Below are 17,527 nucleotides of genomic sequence, written 5' to 3'. Positions count from 1 at the left end.
GCAAAGTTTTGGTCGTTCCCTCCGCGGGACTCGAACTCGAACGGTGTTCCCATAGATGTCACAGCGGTACGAGTTCCGCGGAGGGAACGACCAAAAATTTGCTTCGTAAATTTGACAGTTCTAACATCGTTGGGAATTTTTCAGACCCTTCTATAAAGTCTAAAGGAATCTGCCAACTAGCAAACTTAATGGGTATCGGATCGTCCAGTCATGACGATGCAGCACAAACAAAAATAATTATATAAGTCTAAAGGATTGTACAACGATACATGTATATATATCTTAGCTGGCCGAGTGGTCTAGGGCGCTGGACTTAGTGCAGGCGGTGTTGCCATAGATGTCACAGCGGTAGGAGTTCGAGTCATGCGGAGGGAACGACCAAACATTTGCTTTGCAAATTCGACAGTTCTAACATCATTGGAAATTTTTCAGGCCTCTCTCTCTCTCTCTCTCTCTCTCTCTCTCTCTCTCTCTCTATATATATATATATATATATATATATATATATATATTTATATATATATATATGTTACCGATTTCTGTATGTCTACCTGTACAGAAAGTTGCACTGCAGTATGTTTACATAATAACCGTTCGATGAATAAAACGAGTTTCATACTGTGAGAGTACTTTAATTCGTGGATACTAACTTTTGTGGTTCAGGGAAGAAACATAAGTTCGTGGATTCTGGAATTCGTGGTTTGAATGTGTTCTGTGTACACATCAATTGGAATCTCTTATTCGTTGGGAACCAAATTTGGTGGTTTGGTCTACCCACGAAAATTGGAAACCCACGAACAATAGTACTTTCACAATTATAGAAGAATAAAAGATTAGAGCTACCTACCTCTTGAAATTCTTTCCTGTTATGGTGCACGCTATATGGTGACAATAATATATAGAACGACTTTATGTGATAATTGTAAGTGGTTAACTCTTTCCTGCAATACTATCGTTCAGACAGAGGTAATTAATTGGCACAAATGAGAAATTAGATTTTGTTTCTACAATACAACTGCTTATTTTGTTTGTATGTCTGTTTGACTGTTTCCAAGGTTATTATTTACTTTGACACCTACAGTAAATTCCGTTAGAAACCAGACTAGCTCCTACATTTTCGTAATTCTTTACAGTTATCACGAAACATGCGATTAAAAGTATTTTATCCCAAGTCAGATTTTTAGTGTGGTTATCGTATAAAACGTCCCAATCAAAAGTTATGTATTCGGTTTTTTTTTTTTTGCCGTCTGTAGTTTCTTTGTATTTCATCGGGTTTCTGTCTAATTTTTATTTATTCTAAGATGTTTACAACTTTTTGTTTGTCGTTTGTTTGTTTTCTCGGTTATTGTATAATTGTTAGTAGTTTTTGGAAGTGCGTTTTCCTACAGGTCTATGATTTAAGTATTTTTAGAACACTTTGTACACAGGAAACGCACTGTCCAGTCTTTTGGAGCACCTTTTTCGTGGAGTTTCGTGTTATTTATTTTCTGTGTTTCGTTCTTTAACTCCAGTGATCACACCTCCTTGAGGACTTTGAGAATATATGTTTGCGGTTAGTTTCCACGTGCATCTTTTATATTGTTGTCCTATAATGCTTTAATACCCCCCCATTTGATTGCGCAAAGCATTAAACAGAGGAGTACATGTACTGATCTCACTTGCGATATATAATTCTAGAAATAAAAAGTCTAAACATTTTGTCATGTCTTCACCGAAGTTGATCTGTTGCGCTGTTGTTGACTTTAATTTCGTAATACTTAAAGGGCGGATCTAGGATTTAAGATAAGTAGGGGCGCACAGTTAAATTTTTTTTTAGGTTAAATTTTTGAAATATTCTTCTAGAGTGGGTGCAACGTAGATGTCTTTTGTGGTAAAATTAGCGAGAAATTAAAGTTTCAACCTACACCGCCTAAATCCACCCCTGACAACAAGTGCTTTGCAAATTTTAGGGGGGCACGCCCACCACGCCCCCGCCTGAATCCGCCCCTTCTTTTTGTGATCTACATGAATTTGTCACATGATCACACGTCTTTGGTGGTATTTTAGCTTTGAATCCAGAGAAGATATTGGATAAGGCTCAGTCTCTGAATATTCTTCACAACGTTGTACATTTATTTGTAAATTATGAATAGTGAACCGTCCAGTAAACAAATATTCAGGCTGATGTTATCCTAATACTGACTACGAACATACACTTCACAAATAAGACTTCATGAAAAACCCTTTTTTATCGGATAATGGAGGATATAATGAAAAGACTAACAGAAGTTTACAGATCAATATTTGCCATTAATCTTTTCTTTGGTGACCTGACATTATTTTTTTCACATTTTTAAGTAAATGTGGTTTCCGTTTTAGTCTTATAATAACATTTACTGTTCTGCATCGAGTAGTAACTTCTTGATTTAATGGCGGTTGATACTGATCGTCTGCCCATCTTAATTAAGCGGCAAACATCGAACGGTCATAGACAATGTTCTTTGATATGTAACTCTTATGAATGGTCTTTTGCATATTTTCTGGGGACTTGATTTTTCTTTTGTCTTAATTCGCTGAATTTCAAAAATTTGGAAGGAAACGTCTCTAACGGAGAATAAGTTAGGATATGAACGCCTGCTGCTATGTAAGAACAATCCCGTCACACTGTCAAGCAAGATAAACACACGGATGACGATTGAAAAGTATTGCAGCTTCAATGTGAAGCAGGGCGTGAACAACAATTTTATTACTTGACAGGGATAAATGAGTTTTTTTCCGATTAAGGACGTAGACCTAGGGTAAGGGACAGAACTCGTGAAATCAGTGATATGTTTGTATTATATTCAATTTCACCGAAAGCCTCTCAAGCTTTAATTTGAAGCAGAATAAAATGAATCCAAGTTAATTAGATGCTTACATAAGAGTGATGTAAAATCATGAATACAAACGTTCCAATGACTTTTAAGAGTTATGTCCCTTACCCTAGGTCTACCTCCTTAAGTCTGATGGGTCATCAATCTCATGTCGTGTTGATACATTGCCATAGTTTTCAGTTAACATTTATCGGTGTCTTAGCAACGGTTACTACGAAATTATTTTCACAAAGTGCACAATTACAAAACAGCAATTACTTGACAAATTAAGTAAGGCATGAACAAGCATTATAGGTTTTGTTTTTTTGATACAAATAGAACAAAAGGCGATAATTGCAACGCAAGTTCAATCCCTTAACGATCGTTTATCACATCAACGTCAAAAGAAAATGCTTCGCCAGGCATTGCAAAACCAGTATAACGAATTATAATGTTGGACAAAATGAAGTGGTTAATAGGAGCAGATGTTTCATTTCCAAAGCATTAAGTATATGACTGTGTAACCAAATCATGCAAAAGAAGGCGGAAACTTTTACATAGTAAACTTATGCCCTTTGACCAAGAAGACCTGAAGGTGATCCGATTATGATGCCACGTGGTACAATTATGGAAGTTATTAGACAATTCGGTCCACGGATATGTCGTCCAAAGAATATTAAACATTTTATGTCACCCAATTTATAATATTAACATATATATATCACTAAGGTCTAATGTAACCTAATATGGGGTAGGCACTACCTAAATCAGCGAGCACCGTGAGCTTTACCATACATGTACCGCTTGTATGGGACTCGTAAAAATAATAAAGGACATTACAAATGGGAGGGGGTCGACCCGCATGAAAATGTTGCTTCGCAAGTGCAATATTTTTATTTTTATTTAAGCAGCAAGCAAAATAAATATTTTCATTTAAAAATCCGCATTGTTAATTAATGGGGGAGTTTTTTTTTTCAGTGAATGAATAACTTTTGAGAAAACAACGTTTTTTTTTTTCAAAATTCCAACCCCATAACCCCTTTCCCCTCGCTCTCAAAATGGTCGGTAACTTTATAGCACTTCGCTACACTTAACATATTTTACCCCTTAAGGGCATCTCCAGCAATGTCCCTTTCAGTTTTGGTCCTTCATATCAATCTGTACAGATATCGTAAATATTGCAGTTCTCCACGGATTGTGGGAATATTTTACACATATCATGTGACGTAAACAAAATTCAGACGATAGCTGCGAATTCCAAACAAGAAAAATGATTTCCTTTCCTATCTTAGAAAAGCTATGCTTCGATTTGGATAATACAATAGGAGTTATATTTTTCCAAAGCGGGTTAGATTCTTGACAACAGCGACAGTGGAACAGCGAAGATACACGTACGTACATCCACGTGTTTCACGAAAAAATCATCACATTTACTTCATTAATTTGTCCAAAAAAAAAATAGAGAAAGACTCAAAAACTATCAGAAAAGATAAATTTATTTTTACTGAAACGTAGTCTTAACCTGTATATTTTTATTTGTTTGATATAAGGTCCTTTTTATTCGTAAAATATTCCCTCTCAACGTAGATATCTATCGCTTTTTTTTAAATATAGCCCTCTCCATTGTCTGCAATTTTAAGTCATAATCACTCTCCTCTCTTTAATTCGCGTTTTTCACAAATGACTCTGAATTCCAGATCTGACGAATCTGAATCGACTGTTCTCCAGAAATATAACCAAAGCGCAGACATCGCCACGCATTTGCCGTCGCCGTATAACGGAAAGCCTTCATCCCATTTAGTAAATGTGAATATTGAACCATCATTCTTACGCCAACTTAAAGATACCATATCAATAATTCCACTGAGAAAAAATGGCTGTTGAATCGAATGGTAACTAGAAACGTTTTGGAAGAAAATTTGTTTTTGTAGTGAGTCAATTTCTATCAAATGTGCACTCTGTTCAAGGCACATGTTCTTTGAATATGAACAATTGTTAGCAGACTTAGTAATGATTTTGTAGCAAAGGTTTAGATGGCGCACGTAAACAAAATTATCAGGAACGTTGCACCATTTTCTGTTTATCATGTGATGAATGCCCGAAAGTGGGAATGATTGCGGATATCCGTTAAAAATTGCACATGCGTTTTTCCTATATTCCAACGATAAACAGTTCTCCACTTCTGCGCAGTTAATCATGCATTCAATTTTGGAACGAACGGTGTAGTTCCCCAGTAATCCGAAAGGTAGAAATCTAGCAAATGAGGGAACATCAGGTCGTCCAAGAAAAATGTATTGTTGGAGACGATCATTATTACTTATTGCTAAGTGAGAAATATTTGTCAGAACCAAAGCAAAAAAACATAACGTTTTACCTATCAACATCATTGCAGCCTGTCGAATGCAAAACTGTTCAAAGTCTTTAATTACTAAGTATTTGAAAATTATGAATATGTCGTTCACCTTTCGGAGTAAATGACTGAGCAATTAAAAGGATGAACAGATTGGTCCTATGTAATATGCAATAATAATACCCTTATCCTCTGAGGACTCTGTGCACACTGGTTTATCTATGTCAGATTCTATCGTTTAATTGTCACATACGCAATTATGTTTGTTTACATTTTGAAGTCTATGATTAGAAATATAATTACTATTTGATTTGTTTCATCTTTTTTTTTCATTCATGATGGAAAGTACATTTTCGCTAATGCTGTGCAATAAAAAAATAATTCATTTACAGGAACTTGGGTTTACTTAGACTGGTACAAAAGAACAGAACGAATTGATTGTCCTTTAACGCAATCTCGTGTGTAAAGGTACGTACACGTTTTATTTCAAGAAGACTGGCACATATCCATTTCCGGGGAGAAAACAAGCTTTAGGGAAAATCTAAAAACCCACTCAAATTAAAAACAAATCATTTTCCCTAAAAACATAAAATGGTATAAAATAAGCCTAAATCAGGGTCGAACCATAAACCTTTCCCTCTCACTATAATGTTGGAACGATTATCAGAACAACTGGGTTACGGACGCTACACTTAATTTGTGTCTTACCCAGTGCAGGTCCAGGTGTCAAAAGAATAGGTCTGCAGCAGCGCTAAGCTTGTCGTAAAAGGCGACTAAATAGTGCTCAGATACCTAGCCGGTGGCTAGGCGCTCTCCCCACAGAGCAACTGGGATGTGTGCCCCAGGTGGTGGAAGGGGTACCCCTAGCATGTTACATGCTGGGGTTGTCAGGCTATAATACGGAAAACCTGACCGCAAACCATAGTGGTGCACCGTGTTGGGAAAGATGTCACGTTCCTCGCACGTTAAAGAACCCTGCTGTGGTATTCGATAGGAGTAGGAACCTTTGCGCTCCGCCACAGGAAGCTGAATTGCCCGACCTTACCCGTCCCCCTTTTTCTAGTGGCAATCAAAATTTGTCGACCCTATTATCCTTGTGTCCCATCCCATTTTTCTTTTCATCATCATTTCATGTTCATTTATCATCCTTTTCATGTTCATTGTCTGAATATAGTTGAAATATTGCTGCTCGGACGTTAAACCCCAACAAACAAACAAACAAACCCCCCTTTCTGCTAATTGCACACAAACTTTAACAAATGAAGTGTTTTTTTTTACAAAATGATTTTTTATGAGTGGAATAATGTCTGAGTATGAACAAATGCAATTTAAGGATTTTAAATAACAGCACAATGAGAAATAGTATCGTTCTACCTACAAAACAGATCGACAGACATGTACATGTATTTAAAAGAATATCTGTTGTATTTTTTTTTATTTTGTATATTCGATATCTATGGCCATAATTCGTGTGATCTGGCCCTAAAATAAGTTCCAAATGAAAGAAGTTTTCAGATATTACGGACGCCATTGCGGTCATGTTGAAAAGTCACACCTGCCTTCACTATAATGACTATTGCACACATTACAGTAATAATATAGAAGATTTCTTTAATTTGGAATTAGAAGGGCAATTTCTCATAAATATTCAGTGAGAAATTTTTATCATAATTCTATCTATGCACTTTTTCATCCGTACAATTTTGATACATGGATATCATTATGAATTGAATAATATATATTTTTTTCTTCTTTACAAAATAGATATATTCACTCCACAAAGGAATGTTGTTTATAGATTAATCATCATTAACTGTTAGTGTTCATCAATTCAACCGTAACCATAACCATTCAAGTTAGATTTGTGAGATGATAAACAAAAAATTGTTCCTCCAATACACGACCTATATCTTATGAACTTAGCAAGTAATCATTGATAGAATTTTGATACTCAAGATAAGGTATAAAATGAATTGTTTGATTACAGTTCGTGTATGGGAAAAACTTACCACTTACTCCATACCCCATTGCCCCATCCCCCATTCCCCATTGCCCGTTACCCTATTGTCCCATGCCCCATTCCCCATAGCACCTTCCCCCCATTGCCCCATACCCCATTTTCTATAGCCCCAAAAAATACCAAGGGATCTCTATCAGATCAGTAAAAATATTCAACATAGTGTATTCTTACTTGCAAACAAAACTTTTGTTTTTATTTGTTCCCATACAGAATGGATTCACTAGGATACAATTTGACAAATTTTGGAAAAAACATATGATTTACATATATCTTGTTCACACATTTAAATAAAATAATAATATGACCATAAAAGCCTTTTGTATCATGAAATTTGTTGACAAAATATTTAGCATTCTTGAAGTATGTCGCCAAAATGCCAAAACTACATGTAAACCTCCTAATTTTGAAAAAAAAAAAATTACAACACAATTTTTATAACTGCTTGTAATTATTCTGTTCATGAGTTTAGTAATTTCATATGCAAATAAGATCTATATATTGTACTGGTACAATAACAAGTAATCAAGAAACATGGCAATATTTTTTACATTGTATGTTCTTTTTTCTTCTTCTTTATATTCTTATTTGCAGTTAAATTTTTACATAATTGTCTTTAAAATTATTCCTAAACAATTCTTTTATCTTGGGTTATTTTTTTTATTCAGAAATTTTTTAACGATAACAAAATTAACCTTGATTTCTAAAAATGACAAAAACATAGTGTTTTGTGCTTTCTAGTCCACATACATGGAAAAAATATCTAATTGATACAAAACAACATACTTTATATGATGTAAAAATCATAAAATAAACATACATACCATGAAAGATATGCCAAGTACACAATAAATTGACTATTTTTTTCTTAATCCCGGAGATAGGCTGATAACAATAACAATACAGCACTTTACATATACTGAGTTCCTTCAAAACTAATAGGAAAACATTACCATTCCAAATGAACACAAACATTATCTAAAAATCTATTTTTTTCTATGAAAGTAGTTACACAGGATCATTAAAGTAACTCATTTGTTATGATATGATAAAACCAATCAGTGACAGGTGATTGTGGTAATATATACATGTATATTATGTATATTAAAATTCATTACATTTCAATCACATTTGAGGTCATTCACCTGATGCCCATGCTGATCTTGTCATTTACAATATACATTGTAGATAATTGTAAACATAGTTGTATCATCAATTAATGTTATCGGTTATTATTCACTACTAGGAGAATATTTTTTTCTTAAATGGCTCACAATCTATAACTCTGCATATTGGATGGTAAAATATACAATCATAAATGCATACCTTAGTAACCTACTATCTTTCCACTATGTGCCCTAATGATAATAAAAACAAACGCATCATTGTTCTGAATTGCTAATGTGGTTGAAAATACATATTCTACAATGTATTCCTATCCTGAGTTAGATATGGTGTCTTCTCAATCTCACAACTGCAGTTTGTATTCCTACACAAATACAAACTATGAAATGAACAAGGACAGAAAACATTATTCTTAGTTCCAGTTTTTTGGTGTATTTTATAACTCAATTATACATTCTTTGAAAAATGGTTTAACTCTAAGAAAATCAAAATATTCTAGTTGTAAGTAAATTTTTTTCTAACAAAAACAATAAGGTCATCATTGGAAACTCTTCAAACTTTGGAGAAAAACATAATTCAATGTCACTGTGAAGAAATTATCTATCATTAAGTACATCCATTTTCTTTTTAACACAAACATTTGAATTCTGTATTAAAAATATTATTTAAATATATTTTTAATATTACAATTGTTTTATATTCTTACCTGCAGTATCACATATTTTAGCAGAGTATAAAACTGTTCCCCGGCTATTGCTGTCCTTTTCTTCAAGTGAAATCCAGGTTTGCTTTTCTTAAATAAAATATTCAAAACTATCTTCTTTACCATCTGCATTCAGCAATAACAAACACTGTACTTGAAATATTCCTTTACAATACATTTAATGTAAATTAAATGTACAAAAATAGCACCTGTCTTATGAGAAAACAATTTACTGCCCTACGAAAGGTCATTTAAGGTAGGTTTGACGGCAGCCTGATCATACAAGAAGTCTCCCATGAAATTCTTTGAAACTTCATATTATTTTGCTCGGAAGATTCTCACTTAATTTGAATTTCAAATAAAGAAAAAATCCAGTGTTTTATCACTGTTCTATGAAAAGTTATAAAAAAAATACATAACTAATAAACTCTAAGCATAGTCAAAGGAATAGTTAACAAGAGACTCCCACAAGCCTGAATCGCTCACCTGGTTTAACTGTGCCTTTCAAAGGCAATAAATTAACACGAAGTTGTCCAACGACGACAAACGATGACTTCGACCAGCTGAGCCATTAATGGGTTTAATTTAAGACAGGAATGGCCAGATACGCCAAGCTGTTAAACAGGAATTTACTAAGAAGTGTGTTAGATCTGAAATCCTTCCCATGATATGGGACCCCATTCTGAAGGTCCGTACCAAATATCAAGTGGATGTGATTTGTAGTTGCTGAGACAAATGTTAGGAACATGTTTTCCCATTACGCCAGACATTATTCACCATTCTATAAACCGTTTTGCACTAGTGAAGCCCAGTCAAAAAGGAAAGTCAGTACAAGAAAAAGCATTATCGAGGTAAAAACAAGAAAACTGAAAGCCACCGCAATGGTCCTGACTTGGTACAGGTGTTAATAATGGAATATAGTGTAGGTGGGTTTAACCGCCCCGTGCAGGTCCGGGTGTTAAAAGAATAGGCCTGCAGCAGCGCTACGCTTGTCGTAAAAGGCGACTAAATAGTGCTCAGAACCCTAGCCGGGGGCTAGGGCACTCTGCCCACAGAGCAACTGGGATGTGTGCCCAATGTGGTGGAATGGGGTACCCCTGGCGTGTTACATGCTGGGGTTGTCAGGCTATAATACGGAAAACCTGACCGCAAACCATAGTGGTGCAAAGTGTTGGGAAAGATGCCACGTTCCTCGCACGTTAAATAACCCTACTGTGATATTCTCCCGGAGTAGGAACCATAGGGCTCCGCCACAGGAGGCTAAATTGCCCGACCCTACCCACTTCTCCCTATTTCCAGTGGCAATCAAAATTTGTCGACCCCATTGTCCTTGTGTCCCATCCCTTTTTCATTTCATCATTTCATGTTCATTTTATCATCAATTTCATGTTCATCGTCTGAATATAGCTGAAATATTGCTGCTCGGACGTTAAACCCCAACAAACAAGCAAACGAAAGGTGGGTTTAACCAAGTTTTAAAATGTCTTACATCTCCCTCTTATAGTACTGTTAATCATTTTTAATTTAAGAAGAAAACGTATTTAAGTCAAAATGCTTACCAATAACTTGTACAACTGCATTTGTAGAACCAGTCTCATAAGTAGCTATACCAGGATAACTGCTCCAAACACATTAATTTTCTGTACCACAATGAGTGTGAATAACAGATTCCTATATAAGCGTTGGCACATCATCTCTGTACGGTAGTATGTAAAATAATTATATGCTTTCCTGAAAACATATAAATACACATTGATTGACATTATTTATACACATTCGTGAAATATCATTAAAAAGTACATCTTATAAATTAATAATGATATATTGTAACCTGCCAGTGGATAAAAAAATGATGTTGATAAAGCTCATTTGTTGCAAAAGAAAGGTCAAAACTATGAGTAGTATATAGCAATTTCTAACAATCTACGTCCTTATAGTAATGAATAAAATATGAATTGATTATTGATTTTATTCAATATTCTCAGGTGGATTACATAATTAACCAAATTCCTTCAGCTTAAATTTATCATTGGACATCAGACTAAACAAGATGTCCCCGTTTTAAGCTCATCTGGCTAAAGGCTACGCAAGCTTTTGCCTTCACTTGCCATCCATCGTCATTGCTGTCTGTCGTTGTTGATGCGTTTTCAAAACTCTACTCTTCTAAAATTACTTGACGCGTTAAAACCAAATTTTAGATGAATGTTCCTTGGGGTATTACCTGCATAGAACTGATGAGGGGATGTTTTAATCTGCCGCAAAAAAATTCCAAAATTCAGTTATATGCAGACTACCATAAGGTACACTCACACAAAGTTTGTTTTTAATTTGTCAATTAGTTTTAGAGGAGAAGAGTTTTAAAAATGTAAATGACGACGAAATATGTCAAATGATGGTAATAGCACATTTGGCCATTTTGGCCAGAGGAACTAGAACATATGAGATTTTAATATACGTGTACTACCTGAGTTTTTCTTCCGTTTTGCCTGTGAAGGTTTCTTAGCCGGCAGTTTTACTTGTGGGACATGTTGAAACAGTGAAAATATAAATGTTTACAGAATAATAATAAATAATCATATACCTTTCGTTAAAACAAATATCTGCTATACAAATTAAAATTGAGTTTTATACTTCTTCAATGTGATTTAAATAAGACCTTTCAATAATTTCAATCACTTGCAATGACAATAAATGATATGTTTAATTTGAATTAAATTGACACTTTTTATATTTTTATGGATATGTATCTCCAGCTAAAACGATACCAGTGTACATATAGCTTAGTCAAGGAACCAACTTTCTCATGTAGTTAATAAAAATAAAAAGTCATGCTGACATTTACATCTATACAATAAGTGAATGTGTTGCTATAAGAATGTTATACATGAAAACATATAAATATGTTCACAAACAATAAGGATAAATTGCAAAATACCAGCAACACTTACCTTTTGCACAGTACAAAACCTGTCTAAATAAACCCATTTTTGACTGTGGAAATCATTCAGGTTATAAAATGTTTTGCTACCTTAAGCTTTAAATACATGTTAGCTAACATCACAGCAACAGTTTAGACAAATTTCTCTGTAATTGCTAATATGAACTATTAAATATTTTGGTACTCACCATAGAATAAGTTGATAAGTTGATGTTTGGTACAAATAGAGATACAGGAGTTGTCCCAAAACCCCATTTGATACACATCAAAGGATCTAACAGTTACAATAGTATATTTCTGAACATATACCTACCCAAATTCCAGGTTCCCTTATACATGGACCTTTTCCTTCACGAGGACATGGAAGCTCTGGTAAGATGGCCTGATGAAAAAAACGCTTTCAATTATGTCATTCCAAACATTATTATCTCTGAAAATTCTTTCTGTGGATAAATGATATGGATTTAATGTCCTCACAACAAAATCAATCCAATTTTTATTGCAAATTTGAAGAAGGCCTTGACACCAAAAATAGTAAATATGGTTTTCCTTTAGTCTTAACTTTCCATCATTTTTTTCTAAGCAGAATGTTTTGTTTTCAGTGGCTTCCCAAAGATTGATAGGTTTTGAATGAAGTAAATTTTTAATTTTTATGAGCCCATCTCCATCTGATGTAGAAGACACCAAACCATCAGGACTTTCAGCAAGATATTTCTCTGTTTGGTGTATCACTAGACCACAGCGTGAAACTATAATGTTTTTATTTTCTTCAGTCTTTTTTTTTCAATTTATACTCCTCCATTGTGGTGTCTTCTTGGAGAATACTATTCCTTGTATGTCTTGTACCAATAAATTTAGAATACAAAAGAGAAGAGTACGAACAAATTAAGCAACTGGTATTGATATCTTCCTTTTGATAACTGATCCAAAATTTGATGCTGTAAGCCGTTTAGTTCTTTCTGAGTGCCAAAGTCTTGACTGTGATCGATTAACAGTTTATAGAGTAATATTTTTAATTTGTTCTGAGGAAATATCAGTGTGGTGTTCAAAATATTTTTGTCATGGTAATCAAGGGTCTGTGGAAGAACATCTTCAACAACATATATTGCATTGGCTCCATATGATTTCTTGGCTTTTCTACTGAGTTGGCCCTCCAACTTGAAACTTTTTTCCCATCTCTTGTTTTTCACTGAGAGTTTAAATTTGTGCCTTATGGAATTCATCAATGTTTTTTTCTCCTTTTGCATAGAGTTTCCTGAAATGTTCGCCTGGATCTGTAGCTGTACTGCCTTCCCATACAGAACATGACCACTGTGCTCCGAGGTTCATTCTCAAAGGGCCCCCGTAACAACGTGCATGCCAAGACCCTCTATTACAAAGGTTATACACCTTTCCACCGTCAAATTTGGTGCCGATGCGCTTCTAAGACTCTAAAGTAGTTATTGAATGACTTATCAGCCTGTCTGCCTTATTAGCAATTCTGCGTAACAGTTGTGAAACGTCTTTTGATGATATGATCCTCTACATCGCTGCATTTAATAGATGTTCCTAATCTTGATTCATCTTGAGATGTAATTGAGCAGCTATCACTGCAGAAAGATGTTTGATCAATTATAACATCATCAGATTCTTCAATATCCACTACTATCTCTGATTTTGATTGCTTTGCCTTGCTGTCTCTTACTTTACAAAAATCTGAGCAGTTATCATTTTTTTTCCAAAAACATGAAAACCGAATTTCTAATGTCATGATCTAAATGTTTGATAGCAACCGACTTATCTGATTCTTTTAACCTTAAACGAATAGCACAACGTAAAGCACTAACAAGCCTCACTCTGGTGGCCTTTGTTAAATGGTTTTTCCTATATCTGCCCCATCCATGTATTTCCTCTCTAATTTGAGCAAAAACAGAAGAATCCCCATCTCCAATTACTCTCATGTATCTAAGACCATGCTTAGACTCAGCTTCAGGAAAACCCTCTACAATAATATCTGCTTCCATAGACTGGCTATCAAGTTCCCAGGTCTTAAAACATGTATGTTTTTTGACAGCATCATATTTATCACTACTTCAAACATAACAGTACTTTTTTCTTACGCCAATATGAATATGAAGTAGTTTCTTTTTCTCTTTACCGATGATGATGGCAACACCACCAGCTGCATTATATGTGTGCTTGTGAGTTCTTAGATCATCCACCATCAGTTATAACTGTTTTTGCTGGTGCTTCTTCGTGATAATCATTTCGCTCAATAGCAAGACGTCTTTCTTCTTGACCTATTGTGATAAATATATGGTCAATTTAAAGAGCAGCTTTGCCAAAACTATGCAGAATTTTTATACCGGGCTAGATTTCTAACAATGAAATATCTGGAACAGGCTAAAATATGTTGCTACAATATTGAAATTATCACTACAGAACTTTTATGGTTGTCATAATGATCTTGCTGACTGTTTAATATGGTGTATTCATCTGCCAAATGAGAAGTGATTTGTTCACCATGTCATAATTTTTATGAGCACTTTTGCATGTGTACCCAGAAAAAAAGAGGCTAACAGAAGCCTGAATCAATCACATGGTAATTTCGTTGTCTTTCAAGGGCACTAACTCTAATAAGGAGCTTTCTAACAATTTTTACGCAATAATTATTAGGACTTATCAAAAGGATCATTTGATCAATTGAAAGTATCATTCTATCTATCACAGTCTTCAAAATATTGGCTGAAAACTTTGAAAGACTTTTGTGGGCCTTATAATTGGATCATTTCAGAAATAAAAAAGAACTTTAACAGTTTAGGAGTTATATACGAAAAAAGTATTGAATGACCCTATGTTCTATTTTTAGTAATGGCAGCCATGTTTTACGATGAGTCAAGTGATTTTCCATGTATTGTGGATGTGCTTGTTTTTGCATCTTTATGGCTTAATTCATTCATGATTCAAGTCACATCCCCTTAAATCATTCCCAACCTTTATTTTGATGTATGGCACCATGCAGTAAAATTTCTAAATTGTTCAGGTTACAACAGAAAAATGAACCAAAGCTTTTTTGCAGGCCATTATGATGCAATTCCATAAAAAATCTTTACCTTTATACTCGTGTTTTTTGTCTGGATACCAACTGTTAAAGGATGCTAGAAGACAAAAGAAAACGCTGACCAAGACTTAGTACTATGAGGGAATGGTACTCATTATACAAACCAAATTGGTGATAAAATAAAATAAATTTTTTTAGGCAAATAACTCTATAAGAATAATGAATATGTGAACAATAGCCATGTTTAAAATGTAAAATGTTTACAGCCTTTGTCAGGGGCAGAAAGTATTGAGGCGAAAACTTACATCTGCTCATTCATACCACAGAGACAAGGTGTCCTTCAAATTTGATTTTGATGGTTGTGAAGATGCATCAAGTTCAAGATGAAAAATTATATGCGAGTTGGTGGAAAGCAATTGAAAACCAGGTTGTGGTGACTAAATAATACTTGCTTTGACATTTATCTCTATAAATATTAATACCTAATGGAGATTTTTATAGGTATCACTATAATGATTGTTTCATAAATTGAATCTCATGGGCTAAAACACATTGTAAGGTGCAAGTATGGCCACAATTTTCAAGCTAGATACTGCTTAGACAAAGGATAAGAACTTGACTAGAATTCAGGTGACACCCTTTTAGTCCCTTATTTGTAAATGATTCCAGTCACTATAACAAAAACCAACCCAAGCGTTCCTTTTGTGGTATAGCAACCTAGTGATACAGTTTCATACAGATTCATACTCTTTTACTTAAGTAATTCTATGGAAACCAATTGTTTTTGGATGCATGCAAGGAGCCCAAAAAAGAAGACGACCACATGGTATGAGTTTATGACAGCTATTTCTTAATGGACTAATAAAAACCGCTAATAGTAATAACTTCTATTTTAGGCCAATAATTCAAAAACAGAAAGTCATCTTATAACCTTTTATCATATGGACACTTTGAAAAGTTCTTCAAGGCAAAGATTTTTTTCTATACATGTACAGTCAATATTTGTTTAATAAAACTTAAAAAGTTGGCTTTATCATCCCTCCATGATTGATATATAAACACACATGGCAGCCATGTTTATTACATATCAAATGCAAATATTTGCAAGATTTCCAAGGTATAATGTCATATTCATGTTTGTTTTTGATTGCATCTTAATTGGTCCAATAAATGAGCACTTTGATTACATTACTTTTTCTGCCTATGTAATAGAGTAATCAAGGGAACCAAGGTTATAGCGGTAATCAATAGAATGTAATCCAGGGACAAAGACCAGACATGGAAAACAGACATACACAACAAAGAACATAAAGTAATTCAAATCATACAAATAAAAATGAGCAACTGGGAGCATGTATTGAATCTTACATTATATATAGGTTAAGATGAAATATTGCAGATTTTTACTGATACATTGTATTTATGCAATATAAGCAAATGCTTAAATATACAATGCACATAAATTCGAGCACCATTTTGAAAATAGAAAGTGATATTGACCACTAGACATACATTTTATAACCAAATAGATATATTTAGTTTTTTAGTGAGCAGCTTTTTTTTGCATCTGTCCAAAGTCTGTTTTTTATGGCCACAGTATCTCTTTGTTTTGTTTTCACTTTCGGTTTTCTTTTATAATGTTAAAGTATACAGGAGCAACTACTTCGCAGTGTATGCTTTGGAACAAGCTGCAGCTTGTCCTGTGTTTGAGGATTTCCTTGCTAGGCGAATACCTCCTAATAACATAACTTTCTCCAAAGCAGCATACCACCATTTGCTGATGTCATTTTCTATTGACGTGAACGAAGGCTGAGAAAGACCTGGCGCGTCAAGCGTTGCCATTAACTCATTCAAATGTGCTGGCCAATTACCCGTCACCATGCTTCCCGAAACTGCTCTTACATTAACTTCATATCTCTTCGTTCCTGGAATTCTGAGACTACTATTCATGGTGAATATTTTACCACATGTACCCATTGCACTTAGCAGACATCACACATGCCAAGCCAAGAGAGTTAACTTCAGTTGATATCTGTAACTACAAAGTATAAAGAAACACATCTCTCTTCCAGTAAAGGTTTGTTTGCTTGTTTGTTCGTTAGGGTTTAACGTCCAAGCAGCAATATTTCAGCTATATTCAGACGATGAACATGAATCCAGTAAAGGTAACAGTGGTGAAAACAGATTGAAACATAAACAAAATAAATTGAAAAGAAAAGTAAAATAAAGAAATAAACAAAGCTCATTTCTAAATGGGATTGGGTGATCAGAAAACTAGTTTCAGTCAGGAATTTCGTATACAAACCGAAGGTTTGAGACATATTGAAATATTTCCTTTTGCACGATCTTACATGTTCATCATTTGTGTATAATACTTTCTGCATTACAAAAAAAAACAAACAAACAAACAAACAAAACAGAACAAAACCAAAAATAAAACAAAATAAAAGTAATTAATAATTCATTCGGATTGAAAATCGGACTATGTACTGCATATTCCGTTTATTGGTTTGAAGGTAAAAG

General features: G+C 34.3%; 2 pseudogenes; both read right to left on the bottom strand.

The window, feature by feature from the left end:
* Nucleotides 1-12,238: 12,238 nt before the first annotated feature.
* LOC148601805 (uncharacterized) lies at nucleotides 12,239-12,960 on the bottom strand (annotated as a pseudogene).
* Nucleotides 12,961-13,161: 201 nt separating this feature from the next.
* On the bottom strand, nucleotides 13,162-17,388 carry LOC148601804 (uncharacterized; annotated as a pseudogene).
* Nucleotides 17,389-17,527: the final 139 nt, after the last annotated feature.

The sequence above is a fragment of the Perna viridis genome, chromosome 12, assembly GCF_037379345.1.
Source record: "Perna viridis isolate PV_CMFRI_1.1 ecotype Kerala chromosome 12, ASM3737934v1, whole genome shotgun sequence".
Classification (NCBI taxonomy): domain Eukaryota; kingdom Metazoa; phylum Mollusca; class Bivalvia; order Mytilida; family Mytilidae; genus Perna; species Perna viridis.
Note: the sequence above shows the minus strand (reverse complement) of the source record. Positions and strands in the feature narration are given on the sequence as shown.